Below are 14475 nucleotides of genomic sequence, written 5' to 3'. Positions count from 1 at the left end.
GATGCTCTCTGTCCGTCCTTCCGTCCATCATGTTTTGTTTCTGGAACAGAACTAAAAAACCATGAGATATATCTTAACCAAACTTGGCACATAGATAGGTCTAGTGGCGAACTGGTGCCATTGGATAGTTCAGGATTTTTGAAAAAAATATTTTCCAAGTTTCCATAGCAATGACTGACTTAGACTGAAAATGGCAGTAGTGCTCGTTTCCTGAGCAGATCTTGAAAACTGTAGAATATTTCTTGCCTGCAAACACAACAGGACATGCCATATTAGGTGGGTTGGGGGACTAGATGGGTTTGACCAATGGCGTCCTCTTCTGCTTCGCCACCATGGTTATAGTGAAATAGTTTACAAGTATTTTTATGCCTCCATGGTTGTTTTTATTGTTATCTGAAATAGTCTCATATAACAGGTTGTTTTATTGTCTAGTTAGGACCTGATCGGATATTTTGCTGATATAACTACTCTTACTTACTCATCGAAGTCAGTAACTGCCTCTGTAATGTCAAAGTCTCATCACTTTCAGTGATTAGCTGATGCGTACAAAAAACGCAAGCCTAATAACCTGCATTCCACACATTTTTACATGTTTGTCATAAGGAAACGAAGCCTTTGTTCTCTGAATCCTAGCGAGAGAATCAATAGATTGCTATTGGTTGACCATCATTTGTAGGAGGCTGTCAGTTCTAACCCCCAACGACGCAAGGCCATGTGTGCATGCATGCAGGTTCTGGGCATTAATATTTCATATGCGTCTGTCTGCAAATGCCACAAAGTCATCGGTCGTCATGAACCAGACTTTGGTGGCCTTCCCGGAGTCACACTTGAAGAAATTATGTTGGCCGAATGCAAAAGAGCATGGAAGCAATGTTGTTTGGAATATCATTAAGGTAGTTGGGCCTCTGTGTTATGTTACATGGAAACAGTGCGAGTTATATGGCCTCTGTTTTATCTTACATTCATATGTTGCTAACAGCTGCCTTTCATCAGATGGTTTTTTTATGACATTTCTTGAATGCATGCACTATTCAGTTACCCCAGTGATATTAGCTGGGGTGCATGCATGTATTATTCAGATATCTCATTGATATTAGTTGGGGTTCATGCATGCACTATTCAGATAACTCAGATATTAGTTGGGGTGCATGCATGCACTATTTAGATATCTCAGTGATATTAGTTGGGGTGCATGCATGCACCATTCAGATATCTCAGTGATATTAGTTGGGGCGCATGCATGCATTATTAAGTTATCTCAGTGATATTAGTTTGAGTGCATGCATGCAGGTACAACTCTTTAATTTCATCGGGGGCGGTCGGGTAGCCTAGTGGTTAAAGCGTTCGCTCGTCACGCCGAAGACCCGGGTTCAATTCCCGACATGGGTACAATGCGTGAAGCCCATTTCTGGTGTCCCCTGACGTGATATTGCTGTAATATTGCTAAAAGCGGCATAAAACCCAATTCACTCACTCACTTTAATGTCATCACAGGTGTTTCAAGGCTTTCGAAGAGCCCAATATTCAGCACCATGTCTGCAGCAAATGTTGATCAAAATTCCAAATCGGAATAAAAGATTCTTTATTCAGGTTATCATGAACTTTAAGTGTGACTGAGTTTCACATACTTGTATTGAATGCAATGATATAACTATGAATGCAAGAATATAAAACCTTGCAAAGATTATTAATTTGGGGGCCCCGAAATAATGCTTTTCCCAATTTGCCTGGAACTGAGATTACAATCTAAGAATATATAACGTCATGGTCAGAAAATAACCAATACCCATTCCATTGGGCATGCCAGGCAAGATGGAGGTGAAAATTATATGAATGGATCACTGAAAATCAGTGATGACACCGGGTGTTTGCAAAATGGGTAAGCATCACCTGATACACCGGTAGCACCCACCACTCACACAATTTGCATGAGAAAGTATGTGTTTGTTACCATGGTTACCTAATGGGGCTCAGCAGAACTTGGTCACATGAATTCAGAGAGCTCTATCTTGTTTCTCTTTGCTCTGATGTGTTGGTAAACAATAGTGCACCAACTCTAGTATAATCCCACTTTTGAAAGGATATTGAGCTGTTACAGCCAAACTTAATGAAAGTTACAAATAAACCTCATTGAAACACTTTAGATTGGGTTATGTTTATTGACCAAGCCCTTTGTGAACATATTACCCTAAAATGCAGTCCAATATTTTGCATGACCAATTCTCTCAGATCTTTTTAGCACATTTGAAAATTTATATACTAGAACGAAATAACATTTATTGATTGTTGTGTCTTAAATTACTGATGGTACTTCCCTAGATTTATGGGAGTGCAAGAATATGCTTTGTAACAAACAATACAATAATATGAGGAAATGAAATCTATAAACTTGTCACTTGATGAGCAATCTGTTTCAATCTAGTAGTCACACTGTTCTTGCAGATTGACCGTTGCAAGTGGAAACTGTTGTACTCTGTCAGTGGTAAATGCCTTGATTTTGGAGACTTTGAGTATTGATTGTGTTATTGATGTTCTTCATTTAGTGTTCTTAATCAGCGTTGTGTAACTGAAGACCACATTGTCATGTCATGGAGCACTCAAGCTTGTAAAGATGTTCCGCGAAATTGAAATTTATGACTTGCTAGCTGCGTGAAAATGTTCAAGCATGAAACAGTAGAAATTGGTTGTCGAAGTGAAAAGGTATGATGGTTGATTTCTTTGATGGTTATTCTGGGGTGTTGATAGAACACTGAGTTGATAGACATAAGCATATTGCACTTATATGTCGTTTATTGATAAATGTCTGCATTGTGATACCTGAGTGGGGGCTACAATACATAAGGAGGACTTTTCTCAACAGTTGTTTCATAGCGTTGTCAGGGGCACCAGTGGCGCAGTTGTCTAAGGCGCTGCAATTCGCTGTGCAGAGTGGTGTCCCTTGGGCACACCAGGAACCAAGGATTGTGGTTCGAATCCCGGTTTGCCATAATTATATTTTTAGGTTTGTCCACACCATACCCATGCTTGTGGGTGTCACTAAAGTGAGATTTTCAGCATTTTGGGCTTCCTTCCAACATCAAGCAGACACGATGTGATATAACTGAAATACTGTTTAGAACAGCGTTAAACCCAACTCACTCACTCTTGACCTTGATGTAACAGCTTAGTGTGAAATGGAGACAATGTCTCCATGTAATTAGGGCGACTGAGAAATGCTACATGAATAAACATATTGTAAAATTTGGCAAGGAAATGAAAGCAACAAGACCATTTACATAATCATAAGAAATTTCCATTGTACGAGTCTGACTAAATCAAAGCATTGAATCACTCTCAAATAGTGATCACACCAGCGTTCATGAAGAGGTGAACGTATCCTGCCGCACTGGTGGCACCCGTCACAAACACATGCAAAGGCAAGTTCGTTGTTCACCTGACGAAAAGAAGAAGGGAACACATGGTATAAGTCAGCATGGAACATCCGTTTTGTCACTGATGCATCAAATTTGGAAATGGTCTCCAAGCGTCCGCCATACTAAGGCCTTGAATGTTTTAACTCTGATCAAACATCTTCTGAGCCAGAGTCACTTGACCCTTTTGAAATCTTCGCAGAAAGAGCATGCTCGATTTTTACCTCAAAAGCTGTGAAATGTTGACACCAAACACTGGCGCTGCTGGAATATGGCTTGACATAAAGGGAAAGTTGACTTTGGGGAAGTTGAAGGCATTCCTCTTGTCATACTTTCTTTAATCTGTCATAAATACATAATCTTTATGCTTAGATATGAAATATGAAACAGAACAGATTGTTTGACTGGTCCCATTATTTCTATCTCAGGTAGGTAAGCCAGTGAAAGGGAAATGTCTATTTGACCAGTATTGAACAATATCACATCACCGATATACCTGAAGCTTAAGTTAAATGTCTTGACCAAAGTTCCTTGTGGTTTTGCCAATCTCAGCAGAAATTCCAATGTTTGAACATAACTTGCTTGGGCTGCCAATTTGCTCAAGCATATGGTCCCCTTTATGAAACAAAACTCAATACAAATATAAGAAATGCTAACCCAGGTCTGCTAATTTGAAGCAGAATGAAGTTAGAAAGTGTAAAGAAAACTGCCATTGTGAATGAGGATGATCCTAAGAGTAAATGAATGTATTATCTAATTTACACCAAAGGTGGGTTCCTTTAGGTTTTTTTGGAAAAAATCACACCTGTGATACCCATATTTTTTTACACATTCATCTTGTGGAAATTCTGGTACAAAGTGTGTATTCACCATAAAACTGATGTAGGATTCTCTTGCTACAGGACCCCAGGTAGTAAAGCCTCATGGCAAACACTTTTAAAGTGCAGGGTTGGTTTATGAGATTGTCACTCTGTCACTACCTGTGTGTAGTGTGATTTGTCACACCTTGGAATCCATGTATCATGTGATCTATCTTAACTGACGCACATGGTATCACAACTCACTTGGCAGTAGTATATCATGTTGAAAGATAATTTTAGCATCAGGATTTATTGGATTCAGAACATGATGACAGGGCTTGTAATGTGCTGTCGATGTGTTCAGTTGCTTTTGGTGTAGAAGATGGCCTTTTTTACTCAGATATGATACATTGTGGTGGCCTAGAAATATTATTAGTGAGTGAGTAAGTTTGGCTTTTAACAGTATTCCAGTTATATCACGGCGTGTCAGCTTAACCTGGGAGGAAAGGATGCAGGTCTCAGACGTTTACCACTTCGGTGACCCACAAGCACGGGTATGGTGCTGACAAACCTAGAAACATAATCAGGGCGAACTGGGATTTGAACCCAAAATCATAGGTCTCTGGCGTGCACAGGGACGCAACTGTGCACAGCGAATTGCGGCGCCTTAGACGACTGGGCCACCTGTGCATCCAGAAATATTATTAACATTTGAGTTAAATGTGTATATTCAAGACTGACAGGCTGTATGTCAGTCATTCTGATTTTCAGGATTTTAAAATTATCATGCATGACGTAAGATATGATGATTATCTTATCTGATAATTTTCAGTACCCATGCTCAAGGGTGGTAAATGTCTAAGACCTGTATCACTTCAGGCTTTCCTCCCACATCAAGCTGATTCGTCGTGATAACTCAAATCTGTTCAAAGCGGTGTTAAACCCTTTTCACTCACTAACTCACTCATAATTGTTGACATTTGATATCAGTGTTTGCTATACTCATCTAAAATATCAGCTATGTCTGAGGATCAAGATTACTCTGTTTTCTTTACACAGATAACTCCCAAGAAATGATGCATTGGATCCAACTTGGCATGCCCATCTGGGGAATAATATGATTTGTCATTGCTACTAGTTCCATCAATTCCCATAAGTACATTAAATCTTAAGATGTCAGTGGTTCAATATTGATTTAAAAAATTAAAGGCGGATGAAAATTTTAATTTGATTGAGCATCGTGGCCGCATAAAAACATTTGGAGTATCTGACGTGTCTGAGGAGGAGCCATCAGTCTCCTTAAAGCAGGATCCTGATGATCAGCGTGTAGCCTCATGGTTGAAGCTTTCTCTTGTCATGCTGCAGCCCTGGGTTCAAATCCCATTTGGATACAATGTCTGAAGCCTGATTCTGTTGTCCCTGACTGTGATATTGATGGAATATTGCTAAAAGATGGCATAAAACCATATTCAATCACATAGTTGGGACATTGATGCTTAACTGCCTAGAGTATATAACTAGCCACCTGGTGTTCAGGAAAGCAGAAAGAGGTATTAAAATAAGTGTCTTGTTTACCGATCCTAACTTTCAGTCAAAATAAAAATATGTTTAAAGTAAAATAATATTATTTTTTTTAGAAAATTGACCATCCCTGCTGAAGATTTTGGTGACTGGTGGTCTGGCTGTTGTTTTTTATACACAACTGTAATCTGAGCATGTTATTATTTTGATCACCAGTGCACAGACTGTTGACAATTTGTGCTAATCATCTGGAAATGATACCTGCCTTTGATCCACATATCATGTTCAATATAATCCATTGTTGTGTATTGTGTGGAACAGGTGGTATGAAGGGGCAGTGATACTGACACAGACTGTAGCAGGCTTGTCATAATCACCTTAATGCAGCCTTCAGCACTGTCTTTATCCTTCCTCATCTTCCCCATAAATAGGGTATTGAGACACGGGGCTAAGGATTTGTGGCAGTGCTGTGGCAGTTATGTGACTGCTATATTCATGATGTTATATCACTGCCTGAAGCCAGCTTGTAATTTGATCAGGTGGAGATTGTGTTGAGAAGAAGAATCCATTTATAAGAGAAAAATGTGATAATTCGGTCAACTCTGGTCCACATTCTGTCACGTCATATAGTTATTATTCACATAAACATTAATTAATGCCTTTGCTTTGGGATTACAATTGATGGCAGTGTGCTCCATTGGTTTGAGAATGATAATTTATTTTTTACCCAAAGTAGAAAAAAAATGCTGTCGTATCCATTGGATTGGTAATTGATGATGTCGGTGCATGAACACAAATGCAAATAATGATTTCTCCCCCTAATATTAACAGAACACTTTTATGATACATCATGTCCGCTGTGGGCATTCTTATCAGTTACCTAGAGAGATGTGTTTTATTGAGCAACTCTTTTGCCACAAGTACTTTATTCCCACATATACTCTATTCCCACATATACTGTATTCCCACATATACTGTACTCTTTTTACACATATACTCTATTCCCACATTTGTATCATCGTGACATCTGGTGAGATTCCGTCTAGTTGTGACTGGAACACAGAAATGTCTCCTGATGAAGGAGTAAGCATTTACTCCGAAACAGTGTCTTCTTCATCATAAAGACGTTGACATCGATAACTTCTCTTATGTGTATCACTTCTAAATGCCATTCAAAGACTTGTCACTTCACTCCCAAGTGACAGCGTATGCCATCTACCATCAATATAGCATCATCATCATGATAAGATAATCAAAAAAATCTCTCTTAGATTTAATTAAGAGTGAGTGAGTGAATATGGTTTTGCGCCGCTTTTAGCAATATTCCAGCAATATCACGGCGGGAACACCAGAAATGGGCTTCCGACATTGTACCCATCTCAGCAATCAAATCCTGGTCTTTGGTGTATTTAATTAAGAGTATCAATGGTTGCTTCTCATGTAATGGATCCTCATCTGGTGTTGTGGTATTCCAATCAAGACTAGGTTTGTATGACTACACAGTGCACCCAGTCCCTCCCAGTTACCCCCCCCCCCCCCCGTTGTCCTGTTACCCGATACGTCATTGGTAGCAGAAGACAGTGCTCTTGACTCATGTCTCTCCAAGGTAGGAATAACTCTTCTCCAATGAATAAGTAATGGCATATTGACATGGTTGATATTCAGCCGACTGTGAAGGCCATTAAGTTCTACCATTCACCATTTCTTATGTTGGCGGTGGAGGCAACGGTCTTGTAGCTTTGTCTGATGAATGAATGATGGCAAGTGGTGTTCATCGTTTAGAAGACAGTTTTTGTCCAATTAATGTATGGGGGCACTATATGGTGGCCCATTGGTCATTTCACTATGCATTTGCACACTACATTTAATTCTAAAATGGGGTAGGAAAGTAGTATTTTTCCCCAAAGGACTGCAGCAGTGTTGGAGAACTGCTGTAAAGTTATCAGGCGTTTGGTATAGTTTTTTGTGCTGTTTGTTTTGTTGTCACTTTGAGTACCACAGAGAAAAGGATAATGGTGCGCACCTTATCGGTCAGGCAGATATTAGTTGTTGTTGTTTGCCAGATATGTTTGTCATGGGTTTTAATCTCAGACTGGCTCAGATAGACCAAAGTTGTGTCTTCAGAAAATCCTGGTATGTTTACTAATTGATATTTACATATTTACTGGGTAAGCCAAGGCCCCTCAGTTTCTACCAAGATGTTACCATGGATACTCCATCTTGTTAACTGAGATCAGATACTCACCATTGCTGAAAATGAATAATACCTGGATGTGTGACCATCAGGAAATACCACTGTTTATTATTGTCTTATGATCTGTTGGTTGTGTTGACACTACTAGATCCATACTGTTGGGTAGACATACAAACAAAGTGGTATTTGAGTGACTTGAACGAAACAAGCTGATACTACCTATTGGCTTGAGCCTAGTTCTTTAAAGAACTTACTTGTTCTGGGATAATTCTAGGGTGGGGTCTTGTGCTTTTAGACCCTAAGTTTGAAAAAAGGCCCACATTTTCAAAAACAATTTGGGATTTTTACATTGTGCTGTATAGGCAAGTTTGGGTGTACCTCTGGAATATTAGAAATTTTCACATGAAGGGCCATGTCAGAATATTCCTAGAGTGAACCAGACCCGTGAAGATCTGGGTTAAATAGGTCTTCAGCAACCCATGTTTGCCCTTAAAGTTGACTATGCTTGTCGTAAGAGGCAACTAATGAGATTGGGTGGTCAGGCTTGCTGACTTAGTTGATGCATGTCATCGATACCAATTGCGTGGATCGATGCTCATGATATTAATCACTGAATTGTCTGGCCTAGACTCGATTATTTAAGACCACTGTCAAATAGCTGGAATATTTCTGAGTGCAGCATTAAACAACAAACCAACCAACCAACTAGAACCCTGCTTGTTTTTCCAGCGGGGTTTCGGGACAGAATTGTCTCCACCTATCTATGTTGGTTGTAAAAGGCGACTTACAGATCGGGTGGTCAGGCTCTGTGACTTGGTTGAAGGCATGTCATCATACCTTCATTGCTTAGATCATTGTTCTTAATATCAATCACTGGATTGTCTGGTCCAGATTTGAGTATATATGCTGTCATATTGCATGAATATTGCTGAGTGCAGTGTTGAACAACAAACACATAAATGTTGATCCTGGAATGAAACTGATAGCTTAGGTGGACAAGTCCTTGGAGAGTGTCGTCTGGAGATGAATGGGTTTGCATTAGCAAAAATTAGGAAAACAAATAATTGATGTTGATAATATTTATATGGTCAGTCAGGCCATAGGAGATAGGAGAATAATAGACACTCCAGTTGTACTCTTGGGTGTTCTTATTTCAATTTGTGTGTGCAACAACTCCCGTCTCCATAGTGTCCCTGTGTATTGCACCATGGGAAAAATGTGCCTATTGATGTGTAGCATTGATACATAAACTGCACTGGTGATTTTGCCAAGGGACAACTTTGTCAGTGCATGTAAGCATGTTTGTCTCCACTCTTGTGTTCCTTGTACATTTTCGAAGATCAATTTCTGCGCCAAATATTTGATGAATGCATTTCCACTCTTTGGGTGGTGCTGGAATTATTGTGTTGTGGTATTGTCTTCCTAACAACTGATTGTCTTGCTGTGAATGTACAGATGTGCTGGTGCTTACTTTATTTGTTTTGGAAAGAGTCTATTTTAAGCTATGTTTGAACACGCACAGACATTTTAGTCAACAACAAGGTGATATTTCGACATAGAGAAAATGGCTTTTTGTTTAGTTGGTAATCTGGCCAAGACTTTTTGATGAAGTGTTTTTGTGCAACTGACATTCAGCTTCATTGGTTGTTGGAACATGGTGAACTGTGGAGTGTGAAGTTTACAATGCCTCAGACTTTGCTGGATGATAATAATTATCAATACAGACATCTTTTATGGGATATAGCTCTTTGTTGCATGGGTTGAACAGATATTTAATCCTTGTTTGTGACTTCATATTGAAATAAATTCGCTGCAACACTGAGGAATGGAAAACAGATATAGATCTCGAATACATATATATTTAATTTTAAACAGTAAAGGCTCCTAAACACCAATTAGCAGAGGAAGTCAAACAACAGACTGTGCAGAGTTCCTTCCCTTAGCTGTGTCAGGATCTGTAAGTTATGACTTCAAATTCAAGATCTGCCTACATTTTGCTCCTTGGTCCATCAGTATCTTACTCATGCTCATGGGTTTTACAAGAATGGTTAAATTCTCAAATTTTTCGGCTTCTTCAAACACTGAGGTGACATTGTGATGTATCTGAATACTGTTCAAAGATACATTACACCCAAATCATTCACACACTCACTCTGATCTTTGCATATAAAACAGATAAGAACAAGAAGAGCAAAAACAAAGGGGACACCGTCACCACCAAAATAACATTGAAGTAGGTAGGTAACACATCTGATGCAATGCCTGTTGAAATGTTAATGTTCTGGCATGCCATCAGAGTCAGCTATTGACTGCCTCACAGAATTACCACCTCTCTCCTTCTTCTTTATGGCTAACAGAATTGCAGCGCATCACCTATGTGTTTGTTTACCCTGTAAAGAAATGAATGTTTTACCAAGAGGATTCAGAAGAGGCCTAGCTATTAGAACCTGCTGGAAGTGAATTAAATATGGATAGAAGGTGCTTCTATCAGGATTCAACTTCTGACACTCCTCAGTCAGATCTCACCCGTGAAGATCGAGGTAGAGAATAGGTCTTCAGCAACCCATGATTGCCATAAGAGGCGACTATGCTTTTCATAAGAGGCGAGTAACAGGACCGAGTGGTCAGGCTTGCTGACTTGGTTGATCCATGTCATGGTATCCCAATTGCGTAGATTGATGCTCATGATGTCAACCAATGGATTGTCTGGTCCAGACTTGATTATTTACAGACCGCCATCATATAGCTGGAATATTGCCGATTGCGGCATTAAACAACAAACAAACAAACAAACCTGGGAGTCCCTGCAATCATGAAAATAGTGCATTCTGGGATGGCCTTGACCTTGAAGCTGATGAACCTATTACCACAATGTAGTGAGGGCAAATGACAGATGCAGATGATGATGTTGAATTAGTGTTCCTGGTCCTGCTGTAGTAGACAGCTGTAGTAGACTGATAGTGACCATATTTTCTTGGGTATAGTGCACAGTATTTTGGAAAACACATTTATTTAGTTTTATGCACAGAAAAATATGACACCTTCAGTGAGTTCAGATAAATGAACGGGTAATAAGAAACTTGGTCAGAACAAATTGAAATTTGAGATAAAAAAATCTCTCCAGACATTGTATTTTAAATTGTATTTTTTGTTCTGCTAAGCATTGTTTTATATGCAGGGATTAAGATTACTTTGTATATTTTCTCGTAAACTAAGCCGGAAACAGCAATCAGATGTACACACGTTTTTCTTGGAATCTCTTGATGATTCAGTAAAAACTTACCCAATGATATAACTTTAGAATTTTGATGCAATGATCGGATTTTTTTTTTATCTGAAACTATTTTATTCTGAGGAATAATGTATGCCAATGCTGTATTATTTTAGTTGCAGCTTTTGCTACATATATTGTGTGTTCTGTGCTAGATGAAAGGTGTGTATATAAAAGTGACATATTTATCCCTTCCACAGTCATATAAGAAATCTCTGTTGAAAGCATTGGTCATTGTCCATTCTTTTGCTCAGCTAATAATAGCCCATATATTAATACTACAATCTTCTGATAAGTATGCCAAGAGACAATTTGGGGCAAGTAGACCTGAAATGTTTTTGGCCCAGACTGAAAATTTCTGTCCGAAGTGTGTATACTTCTGATTTCCCTCTGTGGCCATGTTGTGATCATGTCCGTGTTAACCCCTTGAGTACTGCCGCCATGCTCCAGTGACTAAACACATTTCTGTAGCTATTTATGTAGTTATTATTGATTTAGACAGTTGTTCACATGTTAATTGAAAATATATGGTCTTTGTATTCTACAGGGTCACATATGCCATACTTGCTATTATTGCTTGAAATTATTAACATCATGATGATCAAAAACTTGAAAAATATCAGAAGATTAAATTTATGATTATATCTTTATGAAATTGCAGTAGGTTTTCATATTTCATTATATGTTTGAAGTTTACGAGTATGTACTGAGAATTCATGTTTAAGGCCATGATCTGATGTTTAGTTATCTATACTACACAAGATTTTGAAAAAGGAAATCCACAATAGCATATAGAAAACTGCTGAATAGTTTAATGTTTAACAAGGACAATGATGTGATAACATTTTTAAGAAACATCCTTTGCTAACCTTGAGTGGTATTTAACAAAAGTGTCCGATACACTATTAATATAGTTTGAGACATGCCTTATATTTTAGAGCTGAATTTACAGTTTAAATCATCAAATCATGGTTAAATAAGTTCCTGGTGCAAGAAGTGCACACCAAAGAATATGTTTACAGTTTATACTGCTAAAAAAAAGTTAAGGAACATCTGATTCTTTCATATTACAAGAGTTTATCTGCCATGTCATGACGGATTAACTGTAGTGATAAGAAAGAATCGGGTGTTTTTTAACTTATTTTGAGTGGTATTCCTCATGACAGTGTTAATTATATGAAACCAGTGTTGAATGTGCTCAGAAATAAACGAGACAAAAACCTGGAAAATGATAAACATTTGGAACCTCAATGGGCACAATTATTCACAAGATATTTTTGAAGATTCACAGAATAAGAACGGTATTATGAATCTCACTGAAACAGAAGGAGGTAAAATTACAACAACAGTATTTTTTATGCAGACTTATGTTCCTAAGGGCACACTTTAGAGTGAATGAGTGAGTGAGTGAGGGGGGTTTAACGCCGCTTTTAACTGTATTCCAGTTATATCGTGGCATGTCAGCTGAATGTGGGATTCGAACCCACAATCATAGGTTTCGGTGTGCCCAAGGGACGCAACTCTACACAGCGAATTGTGGCACCTTAGACGTCTAGACTGGGCCACCCTAGTGCCCCCCCCGCCCCCCAGCTTTAGAAGCAATGCATTTCTATCCTTTGTAGACTACCAATAGTATTAACCGGTGCATTGTTGGTATTCTGATCTGCTCCTTAAGTTCCATCACACCAGCAGAAGCATAATTCCTGTAAATATCCTACCTGTATTACACCATTGCCATGAATCCTGTATTTTGGCTGTCATCACTTTATAAAATCTTCAGATTTTCAACAGAAGTCCTCCTTACTGTCACTTATCCATAATCAGTTGTACAAGAAATAGTATTAGAAACAGTTTGATTTTTATCAGTTGCATCTTACTTTTATCAAACTATGTCTACCCCAATATTCCCGATTTTTGTAAGTCGTATGTGAAGTGGAAAAATAATATCCCTGTTAATTGCCCCAGTGATTTCCAGACTGTTCCCTGAGAGGCAGTGGTTTATGTGGAGATCACTAGCTGCTACTGTGAGGAAGACAGGATGCTGGCGGAAGACCGTAGCCTCTGGTGGTAGATGTAATGAGTCTTTGAAGTCAACACGCAACAGTATTCAGAGCCAAGGAAATCCTGTCAGCTGCCTGTCATGGCCATATCTGTAAATTGAGGCATTAATCTCTGTCTTTAAGATAAATGTGAATGAACAATCTAACACTATAGGTATGTGGTTTCGATGGAAATTCTCTCCAATCACATGTCCTCTCCCTGTTTGTCATCTGTTGTCATCGCAGAAATCTCTGTTAATTTGGTTTGGTTATTCCGGGTCATGGTCATGTTCTAATTTCAGGCAGGCAGGCAGGCAAATTGTGTTCATCTGATATTTTGAATTAACGATGAATGCTACTGAAAAAAATGCCATGCCATGACTTAGATAATATGAAAGAATCGGGTTGTCCTTAAACTTTATGAGTGATATATGAATGATTTGGTTTTTAGTCTGTGAGAATAATTTGAAATAGTATAAATATGTAATTAGATTTCCAGTTCATCTGTATTCTATAACAGTTGTACTGATCTAGAACAAGACATCAATCATTGATATGTACCGGTATATAGGATTTGTTACGTTGGCTTTGGTTTTTTTTTTTAGTACCTTGGAATAAGATGTTTTTTGTCCATGAAATTTTACTGCAGTTTATTGTAGCTCATTGTATTGTCACATCACAAATCCAAGTTAACCCATGCCCACCCCCACATCCATGCCCTCATGCCCACATCCATGCCCTCATCCCCACCCACGTCCTCATCCCCACCCACATCCATGCCCTCATCCCCACCCTCATCCCCACCCACGTCCTCATCCCCACCCACATCCATGCCCTCATCCCCACCCACGTCCTCATCCCCACCCACATCCATGCCCTCATCCCCACCCACGTCCTCATCCTCACCCTCATCCCCACCCACGTCCTCATCCCCACCCACATCCATGCCCTCATCCCCACCCACGTCCTCATCCCCACCCACATCCATGCCCTCATCCCCACCCATGCCCTCATCCCCACCCTCATCCCCACCCACGTCCTCATCCCCACCCACATCCATGCCCTCATCCCCACCCACGTCCTCATCCCCACCCACATCCATGCCCTCATCCCCACCTTCATCCCCACCCACGTCCTCATCCCCACCCACGTCCATGCCCTCATCTCCACCCATGTCCTCATCCCCATCCACATCCCCACCCACATCCATGTCCTCATCCCCACCCATGTCTATGTCCTC

The 14475-nt window shown here is 39.5% G+C and overlaps 1 protein-coding gene across 1 annotated transcript in view; it reads left to right on the top strand.

Moving 5' to 3' along the window:
- Positions 1–14475, top strand: part of LOC139480584 (pikachurin-like) — a 150042-nt gene that overhangs the window by 49128 nt on the left and 86439 nt on the right. The window lies entirely within an intron of this gene.

The sequence above is a fragment of the Haliotis cracherodii genome, unplaced genomic scaffold (assembly GCF_022045235.1).
Source record: "Haliotis cracherodii isolate W230 unplaced genomic scaffold, xgHalCrac1.p SCAF_4, whole genome shotgun sequence".
NCBI lineage: Eukaryota > Metazoa > Mollusca > Gastropoda > Lepetellida > Haliotidae > Haliotis > Haliotis cracherodii.
The sequence above is the reverse complement of the archived record's forward strand: the minus strand, read 5'-3'. Positions and strand labels throughout refer to the sequence as shown.